The sequence below is a fragment of the Cygnus atratus genome, chromosome 15 (genome assembly GCF_013377495.2).
Source record: "Cygnus atratus isolate AKBS03 ecotype Queensland, Australia chromosome 15, CAtr_DNAZoo_HiC_assembly, whole genome shotgun sequence".
Classification (NCBI taxonomy): Eukaryota; Metazoa; Chordata; class Aves; order Anseriformes; family Anatidae; genus Cygnus; species Cygnus atratus.
The window spans coordinates 13262113-13274968 of record NC_066376.1 but is presented as its reverse complement, the minus strand read 5'-3'; the positions used below and the strand labels follow the sequence as shown (position 1 = coordinate 13274968).

Genomic DNA, 12856 nt, shown 5'->3' with positions numbered 1-12856 from the left:
ATAATAACATGCTCTCCTCGGCCCTTTTTTCTCCCCTCCACACTCTGTTCAAGAGATGGAGAGTTCTCCTGCCAGCAGCCAGGGCCTCCACTGACTTGACCTGGCTGCTCATTACCACAGTGAGAAGAACCCAGATGGAGGCAGGAGGAGAGCCACAGGGGACAGAAAGCAATGCCACAAATAGGGGATCCATGCAGCGCAGCACGGGAGCTTTAGGCACTGGATCTTCTCTGGGCACAAGGAGGACAATGCTACCATGGGTGGCTGAAGAAGGCAAACCCCACATGCAGCCTGGGGCTCCCAAGAGCTTTGATGGACCCAAGCAACAGAAAAAGCTGACTCTCCTCACCAGATTGCTCTCTAAACAAAGCTTGCAACTTGTCAGTGGGGTTTACTCCTCACTTACCGTAGCCCTTCTATGGCCAGCTCCACATCTTCCTGGTGGGTCATGTCCTGCTGCTTCCCAGCACGGCCCTGGCTCCGTAAGTCTAGTGAAGATCAGGAGACCTGACCATAATAAATCCCACGGCTTGAGTGCAGGATGCTTGATCCTGGAGCCCAGGAGAGGTGGAGTTGGGTCTTTCTTTCTGGGTTTGAACAGCGCTGTGATCTTTGAATGCCATAACATCACCAGCACAGCAGCCCTCTCCATACCAAGCACCTTGCTCACACTACCCACTCCCAAAAAGCCTATCCATCTCTCTCCAGCCTCTTCTGCCACCCTGTGCCCCTCTGTCACCCTGTGCCCATCCTGTCACCCCACCCCTTCCCAAGTCCTTCATCCCACAGCTCTCCCCTGCACCAGCATCTCCCCATCCCATCTCAGGGCTCCCTGCTCTCTCCCCCACACCAGCTTCTCTGTGCATTTTCCATGCCAGACCCCTCGCCCCTGGCCTGGGGAGATGCACAGAAGCTGGAGCTCTGTTTTCCTGTGATATCCGTTCCTGCCCACTTGGCCCTTACCTCCTCTGAGAAACATCAGGACTTCTGGGTCCCTCTGCCTGCCCTGGAGCCCCATCTCCTTCCAGCCCCGAGCATCGTGTTTTATTTCCCAGCAAATCTTGGGCACCTGGGAGTGCCCAAGAGACACTGGTGGGGGAGCTGGGCTCTGTGACCATCAGCCGTGGACTTCAGCAGGAGGTCAGTGCCCAGACCACCAGACGGTGCCACCTTTCCCCCTTTTCAGCTGATGTATTGCTTGAACACAGGTCGCCTCCCCTCCCCTCCATCCCACCACCCCAAGCTGGGACCCACCCTGCTCAGCGGTGCCGGGGTGGCAGCCGGTGCCCGCAGCCCTTGCTGCATTGCTCACGGCCTCTCCCGCCTCCACAGAAAGCTGGAGGGCAGGCGGGAAGCAGAGGTCAATCACACTATTTATTGTTCACAGTTTTACGAATGTACAAAACAAAAACCAAACCATTAAAGGGAAAAATCTCCAAGCGGGGGCTGCTGCCGTCATATTTGTTGGTGCTGGGCACTGCAGCTCTACATCCCACCTCCAGGTTTCGGGGGCTCAGGGTCAGCCACCAGCCGGATGGGGCCAGATGCTGGCACTGGCTGCACGTGGTCAGTATTTATATGTGTGTAGGTTTCTTCTGCCGGATCAGCGCTGAGACCCCACCTGCTTGTCCCACCGCCTTGTCTGAAGCCAGCTGTCAGCAGAAGAAATGCCACGCAGGCCTGGTGTCTGGCTGTGGGGACGGCGAGAGCGGCTGTCCCCGTCCTCAGAGCTGGCAGCGCAGCACTGACATCTCTTGCTCCCCAGTGCTGGCACAGGAAGGAGCAGAGAGAAGAACATGGGGTCGAATCCTGCACCCCCAGTGGCACCCTACCTTGCCCCCCATCCCTGTGGTGCAGCACCCACTGGAGAGGACAACTCCCCTTCCATGGCCACAGGGGGCGGCCCCTTCCCAGGGGCTCCTGCTGAATGGCCCCCGGTGCCTCCAGGAGGCAGCCAGCCCATGGCACCATTCCAGCTCCAAAGGTGGAAGCATTTACCTTTGCATTTAAATAATGGATGGGAGTTGAACTACTGGGGTGCCTTATCCAGGCTGCAATCTGCACCCTGGGGGCCCTCAGCCCACTCCAGCTCGGGGCCCATTACACAGCTATTTGGTCACCCTAAAGGCATCTGATAGCTGACCATTACCCGCCCTTTAGGGTCAGCCCACCTGATAGCCATCTTCCTCGGTCACGGTTGACCAAAGTCCCCGGGCTCACACATCCCCCCCAGTTTCCTGCAGCACCAAGGCCGGTCCCCGTCACCCACTGGAGGACCCCGCTGAGCCAGGCTGAATTGTTCCCCGTGCCTGGCGAGGCCAGCAGCCCCCTTCTGCGGGGTGGGGGGACACGGGGTCACAGCAGGTCCCCAGCACTGTGCAGAGCCCAGCAGCTCCTGGTCAATGGAGCTGCACGACTTTTATGGGTTTCTTACCCCAGGTGGGTACAGCTGCTCCTTCTCAGGTATTCCTTCTCCTACGGGTTCAAGAGCAAAGGACGGCTCGGGGATGGGGGGGGGGGGGGGGGCGGGGAAGTTTCCTAATAAACAACCCTCCAGGGAAAGCTTATCTCGGGCAAGGCGGTAGGAGGAACAAGACTTCAAGGTTCCTTGTGCAAGAGGTTGTTGCTCTCCCCATCCCACTGGCACAGGGACATGGCCCCAGGGAAGCTGGGAGCAGACCTGGGACCCTGGGGGTGGGTTTGCTGCATCCGAAACCACTTTTCCAGCCACGATGGCTTGGCTGCGCCCATCAGGGCCAGCAGCAAGAAGCAGATGGAGGCACAGCCCTGCGCCCAGGGGACAAGGGTGCTGCCATGAAAAGCCATGCTGGCAGGGTGCTTGCTATGCCTCCCAGGCTCCAAGAGAGGGGCCCGGAGCATGTTGCACGCCGAGGCACACAGCGGTCAGCAGCTGGGGGGATGTCGCAGTGAGGTGGGACCCATGCGTGGCGTGGCCAGGGTGCTGGGCGCTCACTCGTGGCGGTGGGCTCCCAGGTGGAACCAGCTGGGCACGAGAAGTGGTTCCTGCCCAGCACAACCAGTTCTCTCCTAGCTCAGCGCAGGCAGGCCGGAGCTCGGAGCAGTGGAAAGTTACCAAACGTGGACTAAAGAAGGGCCAAGGTCGGCAAGGATATTTCTCAGCAGACGTGTGAAGCTGCAGAGATGACCTGGAGCAGAGCTGCTCCGTCTTGGGCAGGAGGGGGCAACGAGCTGGCTTTGAACTGTGAGCTGAGGGCAGGCGGCCACAGCAGGCTGGGAGGGCTCTGGAGCTGGGACAAAACATCATGAGTTGCCCCAAAGGGTCCTGCCCCTGCCTGCCTTGTGCTTCTCACCCAGGGAAAAGGGACAGGGAAAAGCATGCAAGGTTTTCTTTCTGCCAGAGGAGTGCATGCTGTGGAGTTTCTCCAGGACCTTAAGTGAGGAGAAGTAGTGTTTTCAAAGTGTCCTAGAAGGTATCAGCAGGGCCAGAAGGGCCAAAATCCTCTGTGACCCCTCCCAGGTCTCCTCGGTCCCTGCCCTGGCTGGAAGCACCTGCATGCCAGGAGCAAGCAGGGCAGGATGCAGACCTCCCCACCTCCACCTCCCCAGGCAGAAACGTCCCCAGGGCTGGTGGCACATCAGGGAGCGACCTGCAAGCAGCGCAGATGTGCTGAGACCTGGCCAGGGGCTGATCTGCAAAGCCGTGCAGCCCAGAGGGCACCACGCACAGTGCTCCCCGCTTGCCCTGAATCTGCTGCTCGCAGCCCTTTGCTGCAGCTCCTGGCATCGCAATTGCCTTGGTGGCACCGCTGCCTCCAGCCCTCTTGCTGTGTCCTGGTGACTGTCCCTTGAGCTCTGCTGGGACCACAACTCTTGAGCTGCTGGGATGAGAGTTGTACTCGCCATCCCCCTCCATGTGCTGTCAGAGTGGGCAAGCAGGCAGGGGGAGCCAGCCCACCTCCTCAGTTTCGTGGGAGGAATAAGAGCACACAGGGTACAAAATTTCCCTGCTGCGTTTTTTGCCCAGCTCATCTGTTATTCCAGCTGGAGGTCTCCTTTCGCTGGTCCTGAATGCCTCCGAATGGATGAGAATGGACCATTTGTGTGTGTGTGTGCTCAGGGCAGAACCCTCCTGACTTCGGAGTTGGACCAAATGCCCAGAGAGTGAAGCAGGGAGAGTATGAGTACTTCAGAGATTTATTGGGAGCGGGTAGGAGAGAGAGTCTCTCTCGGGGGGCAGACAGTCCCTAGGGGTGACCAGGCAGAATAAGAGCAAGCAAGTGCAAGAGCAAGAGCAGGTGTCCCTCTGCTCCAGGGGATGCAGAAGATGCTGGGCACCAGGGCCAGGTGCCACCCTAAGAGCCACCCATGGCCCAGCACCGGGCTCCCCCAGCCCTGGGACAGACGAGGAAGGGGTGCCATGGGGAGGCTGCCTGCCAGGCAGCCAGGCTCGCCCATGGGGCAGCTCCCGCAGGGAAGGAAGGGGCTTCGTGCCAGCACCCAGCTGCTCTGCACTGCTTTTTTTTGGGGTCAGACTCAGCAGGGAGCTCGGTGTCCTGAAGATTAACTTCCTAATCCTCCGGTGAGCCCCGTGAGAGCGGGAGGCTGTGCAGGAGGAACAGGGCTTTCTTATCACTCTGCCAAGGGAGCTCAGCCCTGTCAGACATGAGAGAATCTCCTCCGTGGGTTAGCTGTCTGCCAGCAGGGACTCTGGGGTCTCACAGGGTGGACACATTGTCCCGGAGCCAGGGGCATGGCAGGTTTAGGACTTCCCACCCAATGCTCTCACAGCAGTCCTGGGACCCCGCTGGCTGTTGCACAGGGGCACAGGCACGGTGCATTTGATCTTTTGGGTAATCAATGTCACTCAGCACCCTGGGTGTCCGGACAGACGGAGCCGCCTAGTGTCTGTGCAAAGACACAACAAGCTCGTGTTCGGCTCTGGCACCATGGGCAGCCGGACACCTGCCCGCCGCCCTGCTTTGGGTCTGTCCCTGAAGAGTCTCAACCAAAATCTCCCCACAGGGACAATGAGCCCTCCACGGACACCGTGCCCATCCATGCCCCCTTCCCTCTCCCCAGCCCCGCAGGTGTCATCTAGATGGGTTTGGTTTTTTTTCCACAACTCCACGTCTAGGTAGCAATCCCACAGCACCAACCTCCTGGCACATGTCTCCGGTGCCAGGTGGGTGCTGTGTCCGTCCCCTGGGCACGGGGACTGGCAGAGATCCAGGGCTTGAGCTCGCCGGTCTTTGTGCTTTACTTGCGGGCACTGAGGCCAGAGCCGATAGCCCCAAGTCAGGGGAGGAAAAACCCCAAGGGGAGAAGTTCTCTGCTGATGCCTGCCAGTGTCATGCTCCAGGAAAGCCTGAATCGCACCCAAAGTCTCTTCCCCCTGCTCCATCTCCAGCGCTGGCAGCCGGACCATGCCCCTCTCTTTGAACCCTGCAGCTCCCGGTGCGGGCGTGGGCACGGGCTGTGCCATGACACAGGTGTCTCCTGAGGTCCGGGGGTGGCTTTGAAACGGGTTGTGACAGAGGCACGGTCCTGCAAAGGTGAACAGGAGCCCCAGGGCCAGGCTGTGTTTGTTTATCCTGGTGATGGAGCACACAACGGCGAAACAAAAGGTCAGGCCCTGTTGCCCTGGGAGATGGTTTTTGAAGCTTGCCTACTGTCCTCAGATGGAGTGGCCCCGGCACTTGTCATGTCAGGTTATTTTTGTAATTTTGGCTGGTCTGAAGCAGCCCCCCAGATCCTGTGAGCTTCAGGAGCACACCGATAGGACCAGAAGGGCCCCAGGCACTGAGCCAGGAGCTCCCAGCCCTGGGCTTCAGAGGCAGCTCCCCGTCCCACAGCTCCCACAGCCAGCCAAACCCAACCACCTCCATTGCCCAAGCACCCCAAAAGGTGGGGGGAGCCTGATCCAAACTTCATTATCTTTGGCCCATCTGAGTAACAGACAGACACAAACTTCTTCAAGCCCAGGGCCACATTTAAGGCAGGTGCTTTGAGCTCATCCCTGGCCAGAGTGGACCGAGCATTGTGCAAAGGCAGCGCTGCTGGTGAGGGAGGGCAGGCTCTGACCAGCACCTTGCAGGTGGGACCCAGCTGATTCTGCTTTTACTCCCCACTCCCTTTGCTTGAGCTGAACCCATAAATGCCACCTTCAACCCTGAACGTCACCTTCCCCAGCAGAGGGGAGCCAGGGTTGAGCCACGTGGAGATCAAGAGCTGGGCTCTTTCCTGAGAGGTTCTCCACTGGACCTCAAACCCTGGCACTGCAAAAATCCCCTGTCTGCTTCTGTGAGCAGTGACACTGAGGCTCCCAACCACACATGGCACAGGCTGGGAGCACTCAGGGAGGCATGGAGAAGCAGTGAGACAAGCCAGGAGTCCTGATCCAGGGCATGGGACTGTCCCTGTCCCACCTCCTAAAGCTGTCTCACTCAGGTGCAGCATATCGCTCCCGTTACAGAGACCTCTGCATAAAAGCCCCAAATTGCCACAATGCCTGGGTACCTTGGGGTCACTTCTCCCTGGATCCTGGAGGAAAGGCACCTTCTCTCCGGGCACGAGACCAGCAGGGAATAAAAGCTGCGTGTATCAGCCCCTGTCTTGCTGCTTCTGGTTGTCAGCACGAGGAGCTGTCGTGTTTATCCAGACTCAAGGGCAATCGTCCGTCACTAACAACACAAGGCAGCACAACACCCTCAGCCTCGCTGCCCCAAGCCTGGCGAGGGAGCAGGACAGAGCCAGCAAGAGGGCAGTGCCACCGGGCAAGGACGGGCAGCCCTGGGACGTCCGGACAAGAGGTATGAGCTGGGCTCCTGGCCACGCGTGCAGTCATTGAGCTGTGCCAGGGACAGGGTCAGGGCCCTCCTTCAGGCTTAGGACCATGAACGAGCAGCTCAGGACACGCCACTGGGGTCCGATGGCACCTTTGGGTGCCCAGCGTCAGGGAAGCAAGGTGGACACTTCTGGCATTGGGTGTGCTGCGGCAAGTCCACCTCGTGACTGCCCAGCTGGTGACTCAGTTTCCCCAAGTGTAAAATCCAATTTCTTGGATTTTGAACTTTGCTCGGTGCTGAAGGAAGACCCCAACATGTCCCGGCTGCAGCAGAGGTGGAGAGCTGGTGGAGGGCTTGCTTCCACCAACAGGTCCCTGCTGCCGGGGGCCTGAAGCACAGCCACTGTACCTGCACTTCAGGGAACAAGGTGGGAAAGCTGTCCCAAAGCCCCAGATCCAGAAGAAATTGGATTCCCTCCATATTCACACTCATTCCCTCTGTCGCGTAGTTGCATTTGGTATCTCTGCAAGTATTCGAGGAATGAATTTTCAGACAATTGCAATATTTGCACCTGGGAAGGACAACTTGCATCCAGGATGCCTTAGCCCAGCACAACTCTTTAGCTGTGGTTTGGGGAAGCTTTACTTTTGCAGGCACCAAAGACCACATGCTACCAGACAATCATGGGGCACAGGATAATCAAAGTGAAGCAGTGGCTTGCAAACAACTCAGAACAGCTGAGCATGTCCATTTATAATAATAATAATGACCACATTTAAAGCAAAATTAACTTCTGTCTCTTCAGGAACTTTAATAAGGGCATGTTTTTCTTACCAGCTCCTGGCTGTGTGTTAGAAGCCATACCATATCCAGCCCCTGGAGAGCAGATAGCAGAACAGGGCTATGGTCTCTGTTTTTTTGGACATCTCATTCCTTAGTACTTGTGTTCTTAAAACAGAGGGAGAGTGGGCAAAAAAGAAATTGTGGTTCTCATGGTGGCTCTCACATCTGACAGAAAGCTTAACCGGTTTCTGAATTGGTTGCGTAGGCTGAAACTGGCTACCAGATCAATACCTCCCTTTTTCTTCCTGCCAAGGCATTAGCTGCTTCAGGAACAACTTAATTTGTTTAGACAGGGAGGGGCTGCCTTTAGCAAAGACATGCACTGGCCAAGTGTGAAATTGTACCACATGGGAGTAGAGGAAGAGTTATCCTCAGTTTCTCAAGTGCTAGAGTGGACTGAGAATGCTTTGGGGAGATGTGGCTTACAGAAAATAGGGTCAAGAAGTATTAAGGGCTGAGAGAAGCCACTAATCGCATGAACCAGAGAGGTGCAGATCACATCCAGCACACTCACATGCAGGGCTCTCCCTTACGCATAAATCCTCAGGGCAGATCTGTCAGCAGCCAAACTCCCACCAAAGCCCATGGACCTTTTTGGTTGCAGATCCAGCTTTCCAGCTCTTTAATTTTTGTGCCATTGTTCCTGTTTATATTCTGAGCACATAATTAATGGGACGGGCTACAATCTTGTCTCTGTTCATCGGGGTGAATGCAGCCCAGCACTGACACCTTGGCCCAGGGCGGACAGCAAACACCTGGGCCCAGGGCATGTCCCCAGAGACGGCAGCAGGCAGGGCCAGTAATGGTCCTATCACTTACTCCAAACAGGGACAAGAGACTTGTCATGGACTACACTCTGGAGACCAGCCAGCAGAAGGAGAAGCTTCTGAAAGCCATCTACACCCTCCAGCTGAAGTCAATCGCCACGTTTCAGACAGCCAGCCCTCTGCTGAGCAGCCAGCAGGGCATGGGCATGGTGACACACCACCACGTCCACCAGCTGGCAGACAAGACCAAAAGCTTGTGTAGAGACCTGGACAACATCAAGAACCTCCTCCACTACTGCCAGGACGACCTGGTCCGGCAGATCCCCAACCCCACAGGCAGCCGCTATGGGGGAGTAAGTGGAATCCATTGCTCCCTGGAGGGCTCCATCTACGTGACAGCCGAGGCTGCTCCCTGGGTCCATGTCCTCAGCAGCACAGGCCAAACACTGCAGGCCCTGCCCTGCCGGCAAACAGGGATGGAAAGTGGCACTTTCCTGCCAGAGGACGTGACTGTGACTCGGACAGGAATGGTGGCTGTAGCCGATATGATAAACGGAGCTGTCTGGGTCTTCAACCCTCACACCAGCCCCTCCAAGGGGGAATGGGTAAAAATCAGAAAGGTTGGTTCCCCCAGGGGCATTGGAGTAGACTCCACGGGCAAGATCTTGGTAGCAGACTATGCCCAAGGCCAAGTCCACAGCTTTGCGCTGGACCGTGCCTTCAAGATATCGAACATCCACTCAGTCCCCAACCTGCAGGGACCTCGCTACGTCAGTCCAGCACCCAGTGGAGGCTTTGTGATAAGTGAGGAGTGTGGAGACGTCAAGGTGTTCACAAGCAGCCGTCAGCTCGTCTGCTCCCTCAGCAGCAAATACGGACACCAGTTCGGCAACCCAGCAGGGGTGTGTGTTGACGTGGAAGGGAGCATTGTGGTGGCAGACGAGCAGCGCCGCACAGTCCACTTGTTCCCGGAGAGCGGGGCTCCTGTCTGCTTGGTGTCCACTGGGCTGAGGAGACCTGCCGGCGTGGCCTGCTCCTCCTTTGGGCACCTCTTTGTGGCAGACACAGGGGAGAACTGTGTCAAAGTCTTTAAGTACCATGTGAGGCCCCGCCAGCCCTTGGGCACTTTGTGACAACCCCAGTCTAACGCCCAGGCAGGGAGTGAGGCTGGTGCCACCGCAACCCTGAGGAGCTTTGGGTCCACAAATGATGCTGCTCCCACAGCCAGGCATCGTCCCCACACTTAACTTTGTTGCCCTCCAGCTTCTCCAGGTGGCAGAAGCAAGGACTGGAGCAATGAAGGATCATCTCTGTGCCTCTTGGATCCACCAGAGCACCTAAAGAAGGACTGAGTTACTCAAAACCGAGAGGGTGGTCATGCACTGGGGCAGGCTCCCCCGGGCTATGGCACTGAGCCTGCTGGAGTTCAAGAAGTGTTTGGACAATGCTCTCAGACATATGTTTTAATTTTTAGGTAGTCCTTTGTGGACCCAGGAGTTGGACTCGATGATCTTTATGAGTCCCTTCCAACTCGGGATATGATTCTATTAAAAATGGTTGTGCATTGGTGTCTTGGAAACTTGTTATCACCACCCCCTTGCGTGTCTTTTCAAAGATAAAATAATTATTTCTCTTCCACACACACCCATTTTATGTGGCCACAGTTCCACGCTCCTGAAGCCAGTGGCAGAGCTCGGCTGAAGGGGTAAGGCCAAGCCAGAGCTGGGGTTGCAGCGAGCTTCAGGAGAACGGCAAATTAAAGGTAACAAATTCCACGCTGCATTCCTGACCTCTGCAGGGAAGCAGCAACTACTGCATGGAGTAAACTGCCTGTGTGCATGTGTAATGTCTACACAGCCCTGGGACTGTGCTGACCCCCCTAGGCTGGGGGTTTTGGGGTGCCACAGCCCCTGCTGCTATCAGCAAAGAGCTGGCAGGGCGCGGTGGCGGTGGGAAGGGCGTTTTCCTCTCCTGCTCCAGACGTCGGCGGGGCAGGGCGTACCGACAGCTCCGAGGCCTCTGTGGATGTGCTGAAGGCACCCGGTCCGGCCATGCTGCTGCTGCACGGTTCTGCACTGTGCTGCGGTTCCTGCCCTGCAGCAAGCCCCATACACCAACACAGGGTACCCAAACCCTTGTCCCTCATCCCCAGTACGCCCCAGTGAAGGCCTCTTCCCCCTCCTGACCCCGCAGCCCGCTCGGACAGCAGGAGCGTGACTGCAGGGAAGCTCAGCACCGCTGGTTTTCGGCCAGGGCATTCGCCAGGGTCAGGGTGCAGGGAGGGGGAAGCCGGGTGCCAGCAGGAACGGCGAGGCCCTGCCCTCCCTGGGGCCGCGGCACCGTGGCCCCAAGCGATATCGGGGACCGAGGGCTGGGGCTGCTTATCAGCGGGCTCAGCCGGCAGCAGCGCGGCCAGCTCCGCGGAGAGCCTCGGGGGCAGCGCCGCAGGGTGAGCAGGGGCACGGGGGCTGCGGCGGCTCCGGGCGGCCGGGCCCTAAAACCCAGGCGGGGAGCGGGGCTGGGAGAGGCCGGGGGAACGACGCCGGGGCCCCGGAGAGCGGAACGCGGCACCCCGGGCCCCGGCGCTGCCCGGGCCGGCCGCGGCGCGCAGGCGGCGGCTCCGAGCTGCCGGAAGCGGGCGGCGCGGCGGAGCGGTAGGCGGCGGCGGCGGCGGCGGGCCGGGAGGGCGCGGGGCGGCCGGGCCGGGCCGGGCCGGGCCGGGCCGGGCTGGCCCTGGCGGCCCCCAGCGGCCCGCTCCCGTCGCCCGGGCGCCCCGGGCTGAGGGGCGGGCGCGGGGGTGAGGGCCCTCGGTAGCTGCGTGTGGCTGCTGGAGCGGAGGTTGCGTGTGAAACGAGGAGGAGGAGGGCTTGGCAGGCAGGCAGGCAGGCAGGCAGCCCTCCCTCTGCTCCCCCGGGGCAGTGCCGTGGCTCTTTTTTCTCTCCTGGCCCAGGCAGGGATTTACCAAAGGCTCCTTTCCGCCATCGCTCACCTACGCTGTCGTACCTGCAGCCCTGCCGGCCTTCCTCCCTCTGTCGGTCGCGTTTACTGCACAGGGGCCTCTGTCCCTGCATCACCCTGTGTTTTTGGGGGGTTGGTGCTGTACAGCCAGCCGGGGGGTCCAGCAGAAATGGGAGGCTCTGGGTACCTCGTGAGCACGGGCCTACGTGCATAGATCTCAAACAGCCCCTGGGGAAGCACAGATCTCGAACAAACCCTGGTCAGAACCTTCCCTGCCGGGTCTGCGGCAGCCCCGGGGCAGGGGATGGGCTGTGTTACTTAACCGGAGCTGCCGCCGAGGTAGTTAGCTGGCTGAAAGTAGGCTGGTTTTAAAAGCTGGGGAAGGTAAGAGGAAAAACAAAATAGGAAAGATAAGAAGTGTTTCTCCTCCGGGAGAATTTTTCCTGGATGAATGTGGCCGGCTCTTTTTACAAAACAAACAAACAAACAAAAAAAAACAGTGAAAAATAAATGTTTGAATGAAAAGAGTCAGCCGATGATTCTCCTCACTGGATGGACAAACCTGTAAGGCGGAGAGTTGTGCAGCGACATTGGAAGTCTTGTAGCGATATTCTCAACTCTGAGATCTCTTGAGGAAGAAGAAGAATAAAAATGTAACTTTTAAAAAGATATCTGTCCAGTATTACTGGTGGTAGCTTTGGTAATTAAAACATGCTGAAAAAAACCACATTCAAGTGCTTATTTTCATCAGTTTTCGCAGGGCTCTTTAAAATATCCAACTCAATTTCAGGTTTTTAAAATATTCAGTTATTGGTAAACTTTAGTTGTAAATTTTTTGGTACTGCAGTGCAGCTAGGATGCTATCACTCTAGCTAAACGTGTATCATTTTAAATAATCTGTGAGCATATGTGTGTAGGTACATTCCCAACATGTTCAGTCTGTTGATTTATTGGTTTGTTTGTTGTTTTTGAGCCCCTGTAGTTATATTTGTATTTATATCATTTATTTTATTTTACCTGGGAGTATATATGAGACGGCAAAAAGAAAATGTTTTTTCAAACCTAAAACTAACTTCAGAGTGTTTGTAAAAGAAAGAAATATAAAATGCAGGGAACAGGTTTTACTTCAGACTTTTTTAGGGCCAGTCTGTTTAATTGTGTGTGTTAGCTGATTTTCACCAATTTCCTATGTATTTCGGGAACAACTCTATTAAATACAATAACTATCCTTGGTTGTCTTCATGATCATCAAAAAAAAAAAAAAAGAAGCCACCCTGACCTTAGCTGTTTCAATAGAAGTGAAAGGTAAACTTGGATGTCTTGGTTTTCAGTCCGTTTGGGGTCTAAGAGTCGTTAAATATTGGTGAAAGACTGTGTTTTTCAGTTGGACTGCAGGTCTTTTGTCTTTATCACACCTGGTGTCCTGCACCTTTACAGTCTCAGGATGTCACATCTGCCATTTTTCTACCCTTCTTTTGGTACATCTTTCCACTTCACTTCCTCTTCTGCTGGAGGCTTGAA

At 56.7% G+C, this 12856-nt stretch overlaps 1 protein-coding gene across 2 annotated transcripts in view; it reads left to right on the top strand.

Annotated features, from left to right (window-relative positions):
* The first annotated feature begins 10409 nt into the window (after positions 1 to 10409).
* Positions 10410 to 12856, top strand: part of PIGQ (phosphatidylinositol glycan anchor biosynthesis class Q) — a 36495-nt gene continuing 34048 nt past the window's right edge. The window contains exon 1 of one of the 2 annotated variants that reach the window (XM_035548962.2): positions 10410 to 10826. The gene's annotated coding sequence lies outside the window, so the exon portion shown is untranslated. Of the gene's footprint in view, positions 10827 to 10952; positions 11032 to 12856 lie in introns of those variants that run through there. The other variant, XM_050713827.1, reaches the window with a different exon arrangement.